This window comes from Sceloporus occidentalis, unplaced genomic scaffold (assembly GCF_023333645.1).
Source record: "Sceloporus occidentalis isolate IW3139 unplaced genomic scaffold, rSceOcc1.0.p SCAF_5, whole genome shotgun sequence".
NCBI classification, from domain to species: domain Eukaryota; kingdom Metazoa; phylum Chordata; class Lepidosauria; order Squamata; family Phrynosomatidae; genus Sceloporus; species Sceloporus occidentalis.
Window position 1 is genome coordinate 44,089,224 of NW_028316985.1, and position 8,155 is coordinate 44,097,378.

The following is an 8,155-nucleotide window of genomic DNA, read 5'->3' on the forward strand; positions in this document are numbered from 1 at the left end:
AGTAGCCTCTTTTAGGCCAGGGGGGGTATGTGGACATTTTTCCAAAGCCAGAAGTTATTTCCTGTTTTAAAACATGGAGAAGTGTGTGACTTTCCAAGTTCTGGTAGGGGCTGTCAGAGTCCCCCAGATGATGGTGATGGCGATGGTGATGATGATGATTTGTATCCCACTCTTTTCCCAGAACTAGGACTCAGAGCGGCTTCACAATATTAAAAGAACAATACAATACAGATCTGGAGAACTACCTACTTCTGCTTTAAAGGGTTGATGCGTGAATTATTAGTATGACATTTTTTAACAGCTGAGAGCAATATATGCAACATTTTTAATTCCTTAGCTTTATGAGGTCTGTGAAATTAATTGGTTGTACATGAAATTAATACCATCAGATTAAATGTTAATTTACAAAAGATTGTCTTCAGTTTTGGTGGGGAATAATTTAAGGGGACTAAGCAGTTATCTGTCATGTCTGTATGGTATGAGACACTATTAAACAGAGCTGAGAAGTGCTTATCCTGAATTGTTTTGACCAGAGAAAAATGCTTCTTGTTGATCATGCAACACAGCAGAGTTACTGTTAATTTGTTACTGCTCAGGATTCTACATTTTGTTTAAGGCAATGGTCCCCAAACTGTGCCTTTTAAGATATCTTTGGACTTCAGCTCCCAGAAGCCTCGGCCAAGATGGCCAATAGTCTCAGATTCTAGGAGCTGAAGACCAAATCCCTTAAAGAGCACTGTTTTGGGACCACTGGTTTAAGGGGTGGCTTTTAGACTTTATATAAGAAAAATAACTATATACATAAGATAACTGACACTATTCATCAGTTTTCTACAGAAGATTTAGCATTATTAGAGATAATGTATAAATTCTTTATAGATACCTTTTGTAGTAGTTTATACTTCATTGAGTGATAGTTGGAAGTCATCTTTTTCTGCTGATCACTAATCGACTTGTGAAAGAAATTCATACTAGGGGTTTCTGTGTTTGTTGCATAAAAACATTGATCAGACAACCATTCTAAAATTTCCAGTAGGGTTGTAGTGTCAATGTCACATGTTTAAAAGAATATATATGGGGGGGGGGGGGGAATCAGTTGTGCAGATGTTTTGTGTTTTAAAAAACAAATATAATTTAAATTATCAATTATCAAGCAAATGGAACGTTGGACTTACCTGAAAGACGTCCCTTTACAGCAGAGAAGGTACGAGCATCCTGACTTCGAGAAGGGGCCGAGCATCCTGACTTCGGGTGGCTCCGCCCACTTGGCTCCTGGTAGGCAGGTAGGAAACAAAAGAACAAAGGAAGTGACCGGGGCCCTGTCCCCCTCGCCCTTGCGGGCGGAGCTACCCAGGACCCCCAGTCAATTTTAAGCCGAGAAGCATAATATTAATGTGGTATAGAAGAACTCACATCCGCCCACCCGCGCCAGTAGGCAAGTAGGGTGGGGAGGATGCTCGTACCTTCTCTGCTGTAAAGGGACGTCTTTCAGGTAAGTCCAACGTTCCATTTAGCAGCAGAGAAGGGGCCGAGCATCCTGACTTCGGGATTTATAAAAGCAGACCAGGTACTAGGGCGGGCTGGCTGGCGCGGAGGGCGGATCCGAAACCACCTGTTGCAAAACCCTCCGGCCAAAGGCCGCTTCTGCCGATTGGAAGAGGTCAAGTTTATAATGTCTGGTGAACGTCGACGGGGACTTCCAAGTGGCCGCCCTGCAGATTTCCGCCAACGTAGCATTGGTGGATAAGGCCGCAGACGTAGCCGCACTTCTCGTCGAGTGAGCGGTGATGTCGGCTGGAGGTTGAAGGTTGAGTGACTTGTAGCACTGGCCGATGCACTGCTTGATCCACCTTGCTAAGGTGGAGGCTGACACCTTTTTGCCCTTGGAGTTAGGTCGAAAGGATACGAATAGTGCCTCCGATCTCCTGAAAGTGGCTGTTCTCTTGAGGTAAACTTTTATGGCTCTGCGAACGTCGAGAGTATGCCAGCACCTTTCTAGGTCCTTAGTGGGTCGGGGGCAGAAGGACGGGAGGACGATGTCCTGGGAGGTGTGGAACACGGAGTTAACCTTAGGGACAAAGGTTGGGTCAGGCCTCAGGAGAACAGAGTCAGGCCTGATGATGCACAATTCTTTGCGGACGGATAGGGCACCGATTTCGGAGATGCGCCTGGCTGATGTGAGTGCCGTCAGTATCAGTGTCTTGAGGGTCAGGAACTTGAGGGGTACTTCCCTCAGTGGCTCGAAAGGCGGGATGGTCAAGGCCTTGAGGACTTTGTGCAGGTCCCAGGACGGGAATCGATGCTTCGTTGGGGGCGCCCTATTGGCGACCCCTTTGAGCAGCCTCCGGATATGAGGGTGTTGGGAAATCCTGGCTGCGGCCTCATGGGGCAGTATGGAGGTGATGGCTGCCACTTGTCTCTTGATGGTGTTGGGCCGCAGGCCCTGGAGGAAGCCATCCTGTAAGAACTGGAGCACTGTCGGGACAGAGATCTTGATGAAGTCCCTGTTTTTGACCCTGCACCACCTTTTGAATGCCCTGAAGGTGTATTCATAGATTCTATTCGTAGATTGGCGCCTCGAAGCGAGAATGGATTCAACCACTTCTGGAGAGTAGCCATATCCGCTCAGCATGTGGCGTTCAATTTCCAGGCGTGAAGCCGTAGCCAGGCTGGGTCCGGGTGATGGATCTGTCCTTGTGCTAGGAGGTCCGGCCTGAGCGGGAGGGCGAAGCCTTGAGTCGCCATGGCAAGAATCTCTGAGAACCAGGGACGCCGCGGCCACGCTGGAGCCACGAGGATAACCTGTGCGCTGGTCCTGCGTATCCTTGCTAGGAGCTTCGTGAGCAACGGAGTCGGCGGGAAGGCATAGAGGAGGCCTGGTGGCCAGGGGCAGTTGAGGGCGTCTATTCCCTCGGCCCCTTCCGTTTGGAACCTTGAGAGAAACCTGGAAGTTTTGGCATTGGCGGGGGAGGCGAACAGGTCCAGTACGGGTTGGCCGAGTCTGTCTGTGATGATCTGGAAGGTCTGAGGGTGGAGACTCCACTCCCCTTGGTCGATATCCGTTCTGCTCAGCCAGTCGGCTTTTGAGTTTAGGGATCCTTGAAGGTGTTCGGCCTCTAGGGTTATGAGATTGGCCTCTGCCCAAGTTAGAAGGGATCGAGCCTCGCTCATCAGGGACCTGGATCTGGTTCCCCCTTGGCGATTCACATGTGCCTTGGCTGTAGTGTTGTCCGTCCTGACCAGGACTGACCTCTGGTGGATCGCCTGACTGAAGGCGAGGAGAGAAAGGCGGATTGCCCGGAGCTCCAACCAATTGATGCTGTGTGTTCGTTCCTCTGGGCTCCATTTGCCCTGGGCCAGCTGTGTTCCGCATATCGCTCCCCAGCCCCGGAGGCTGGCATCCGTGGTGACCTGAACACTCGGGGTTCTCCAAATTTGGCGACCTCGGTGAACTGCCTTGGACATCCACCAACGAAGCGACTGTCTTACTTCGCTGGAGAGCTGTATTTTCTTGTGTCTTTTGAGGATAATGGCCCGCTGGTGAGGAAGAAGGAGCCATTGCAGAGGCCTGGCGTGGAATCTCGCCCAGGGTAGGCACTGGATGGCTGCGATCATGAGGCCCTGGAGGTGGGCCAAGAGCTGGAGGCTGGGGCGCGTGGTCTGCAGGACCTTGGAGATGGCGTTCTGTATGGACTGGATGCGGTCTGGAGGCAGGCGTACCGTCCCCGCCTGGGTGTCTATTATGGCTCCCAGATGGTGGATCTGTTGACCTGGAGTCAGCGAGCTCTTCTCGAGATTCAGGAGGAAGCCGTGATCCTGCAGGGAGCTGAGGATGTGATTGATGTCGTGAACCCCCTGGAGCCTGGAGGATGACCGGATCAGCAGGTCGTCGAGGTAGGGGTAGACGTGCAATCGCTGGGTTCTCCATCGGGCGACAAGTGCCACCATGATCTTGGTGAACACTCTGGGGGAAGAGGCTAGCCCAAAGGGAAGGGCTCTGTATTGGTAGTGGCGCTTGCCATATCTGAATCTGAGGAATCTTCTTGAGGAAGGGTGAATCAAAATATGAAGATAAGCATCTTGCAGGTCCAGCGAGGAAAGGTAGTCTTCCGGCTGGAGACTGTCTAGGATGGACTTGAGTGTCTCCATTCTGAATCTTTTCTTCAGGACGAACCGGTTGACCCCTCTGAGGTTCAATATGGCTCTCCAGGATCCGTTTTTCTTGGGAACAAGGAAGAAGGTGGAATAGCAGCCTTGTCCCCTCTCTTGCCTCGGAACGGGCTCGATGGCCTTGATGTGTAGCAGGCGCTCGATGGCCTCCAGTAGGAGGCGGTGCTTGTTGGGATCGGTTGATCTGGGAGACGGTATAAATTTGTCGGGAGGCGTACGATGGAATATTATCTTGTAGCCCTGCTGGATGGTATCTAGGACCCATTTGTCTGAGGTGGATGTCTCCCAAACGTGGCCGAATCCCTGTAGCCTGCCTCCTACTGGGGGAACGCCGTCATTGTGAGCTAGTTTTGCGGGGTTGCTTGGGCCCTGCTCCCTCTTTGGAGGGGAAGGGATGTTTAGTCTGTTTGGTGAATCTCGAATCTCCCCACTGCGACCTGTTGGGCCTGGACTCCCTGGCTCGAAAGGAATTGGAGGAAGAGGGGTAGGAGGATTGGTTGGGGCGAAAGGAAGAACGGTTCCTATACTGTCTCTTATCGTCCCTTTTCTTGGAAGTGGGAAGAGCCTTCCTCTTGTCCTTTCCCTCTACTAGCACTGGCTCTAGGGATTCTCCGAACAGCTTGGAACCAAGGAACGGGGAAAAGGCCAGGTTCTGCTTGGACTTGGAATCCACGTTCCAGTTCTTAAGCCAGAACTGCCTGCGGACTGCCACGGCTGCTGCCTGGGCTCGAGCACACTGTTGGATGGTGTCAAGGGTGCCATCGGCAGCGAAGGCTGCTGCTCTGGCAATTTTGTTAATGGTTTGCTTAACCTTGGTGTCTGGGCTGGGCAGGAGGTCCAGAAGCTGGCGGGACCACTGGAGACTGGCCCGCATCACCATGGAAACAGTGGACGCGGCCCTGATGGCGATGGATAGGGCCTCATGGGCCTTTTTAAGTGCCCCCTCGGCCCTACGGTCCTCTGGGTTTCTGAGGGCGTCCTCCCCATCCCTAGAGAAGACGGCCGACGAGACGAGAGCCGACACAGGGGCGTCCACGGATGGAATCTTAAGTTTGTCCATGACGGCTGGCTGCAGTACGTAGTACTTGCGGGTGATGCCGTGATTGGACCTGGCGGAGGCTGGCTTCGCCCATTCGTCCCTAATAATCTGCATGATGTTAAGCGGGCAGGGAATCTGCTGGACTGGAGAGACCGATACTGGGAACAAATCCTCGCTCATCTTGGGGAGGTCTGAATCGGGGGAGGGGGTGGTCTGTCCTGTGGGCAGGGTAATGCCTAGGGTCTTGGTTGTCTTTTTAATGAGTGGGACATAGTCCTCTGGTTTAAATAGGCGCGAGGACAGTTGTGCGTCTGTTTTGGGCTCTCCTTCATCTTGTGACAGCTCGCCCTCCTCTGCCTCAGAGGCTGAAGGGCTGTGAGAGTCCTCCGAGATTTCGTCCTCGGAGGGAAGCGTGGTGCGAGGGCGCTTGCGGCTAGAGGCCCTATCATGGCGGGGGCGCTTGGGTGGCGGAAGGTAGGAGCGTTCTGATTCGGAGGAAGAGGATGAAGCCCCTTCCTCTTCCTCTTCTGAGCAGTGGGCCCCTGTCTGGCTGAGAGGGGTGAGACTGGGGGAGGACTCCCTGGTGCCTGATCCCCGTGCCGGGGAACTCCGCTTCCTGGACGCTTTGCGTCCTCGCTGCTCCCTGGGCTGGCCCCTGAGCTGAGGCTCGCTGGCGGTGGAGGGGACCTCCCCGACCCCCCCGGTGACACCACCCTCCCGTTCTGGTGCATCCGGCCCCACCGCCGCTTGTCCGCGGTGGCGGTGGCCATTGGCCTCTGACTGGCCAAGATGGCGGCGCCCATGGGCGGCCGCATGGCCAAGATGGCGGCGCCCATGAGCGGCCACGTGGTGCCGCCCGGGCGCTTCCGGGTCCTCCGGAAGTGGGCGGGGCGCGGACCGGCGAGCATGGCGGCCGCCATGAGCCCCTTGAGCGAGGTCCGCGTTGGCCTGGGGGAAGCCCGGCGCCATCCCCCACCCCCCTGGGAAGGAGTCGCTGGGGAGAAAGGCCTGTGGGAGCATGGCCCCTGGCCACATCAGGAGTGGTCCCCCCCCTGGGAAGGCAGCAGTCCCCCAAGCTGGTGCGCTGGCCTCGCGGGAGCGCGAGCCTGTGCCCTCGTTCCCTCCCTGGAGCGCCCTGGTGGTGGAGGGAGCTTCCTGCTCCAGGAAGGCCCTGAACCACCTCAGGATCTGTGGCGGCGGGGGAGAGTTACTCACGTCCTCGCCGGTGTTGGAAGGTGAGGGCTCTCCCTCTTCTGACCACAGCTGGGTCGCTTGGGAGTCCCTTGACCCGACAGCGGAAGGGAGGGCTTCCTCCGGTCGCTGCGGCCGCGCTTCCACTTCCAGGGGCGCCGATGGAGATGCCGCTCGGCGAGCAGCCGGCAAAGCCGGGGCTGGCCCGGGCAGAGTGGAAGCGAGCTCCCCGGTGGCTCTGGCATCCTTGTCGGTGGCCATATCTCCCGCGGTGGTGGGGAGGGGAGGAGAAGGGGGGAAGAAAGAGGGTCGGGAGGTAGAGAAAGCGATGGGCTTGTTTTTTTTTTTTTTTTTTTTTTTAAAGAGGAGTTTGAGGGAGGAAAGAGAGAGAGAACTGAGGAAGAGAGAGAAAGGAGCCAGGCGGGTCCGGGGATCGATGAGCTGAGAAATCTGGAGCTGGATGAGAAACGTCCTACCAGGTGCGAGGCAGGAAGAAGACTGGGGGTCCTGGGTAGCTCCGCCCGCAAGGGCGAGGGGGACAGGGCCCCGGTCACTTCCTTTGTTCTTTTGTTTCCTACCTGCCTACCAGGAGCCAAGTGGGCGGAGCCACCCGAAGTCAGGATGCTCGGCCCCTTCTCGAAGTCAGGATGCTCGGCCCCTTCTCTGCTGCTAAATAGGAAAATGTATAGTCCACAGCTATCCTATAGTCTACCTAAACTAAAATTGTTTTGGTGTAGGCTTGCATTCACTATACTAGATTTATATCTTAGTGTCTACTTATCCCCCCTCCCAACCCCAGATAGTTGGAATCTGTTGTGTGAACTCATCATCATTATAATCTTAATTGTTATTATAGACTTCCAAATCAATTCCAATTCATGGCAACTCTTATGACATTTGTTTGTTAGTTTTTTATTCAGAGGATTTGCTATCACCTTCCTCTAAGGCTGAGAAAGTGTGGGTTTACTTGTACAGAAGCTTTACTTATGGCTAAGTTCTTAGGCTGCATATTGATATTTGTGCAGTTTGCACTCAAACATAAAGGAACAGCACTATCCCACTTAACATGAGAGGCAAAGAATAGACTTGTGATACTGGAGCATGTAAAATCTGTAGAATTAAATGCAGTAGTGTTTCACTGATGCTTATTTCCCAAAGGGCAGTCTCAACTCAACATTGATATGTAGTATGTGACTACTGGCAATAGAGGAGCAATGGCTCCTTATGCCTTCTCTGTGAAATGGATTGGTGAGTACTGAACATTACGTGAACACTGCACATCTATCATGTCCCTCCTTTCTTTTTCTGTGGCACTGAGAATAGTTCAAATATATTTCAACTATACATGTCACATTAGTATATCCCCCCTCCCTTTCAGATAAAACTATCCCAGTCATTATTTTTTTATTGCAGGAACATTTTGGCATCCTTTGACCTATTGAATTAGTGCTATTTTCCTGCATTGTGACTCACCAGTCCACTGTACTTGGGATTTAAGGGATTTGGGCCATAATATCTGTATGTGGGGTGGTAGTCTTGTTCATTTAAGGTTCTTCATTATAGATTAGGTTTTCCTTGAATGATCAGGATTCATGTCAGTGTGTTCAACATATTTAAAACATTTCGATCATAAGACTTAAACACCCCTTAAGGGCAAGGTCTTGCAACATTTGGAGAATGTTCGGATGAGTGAATGGTTACAACACAAAACACACACACACACACACAGCATCTTCCCATGCTATCCTCACAGAT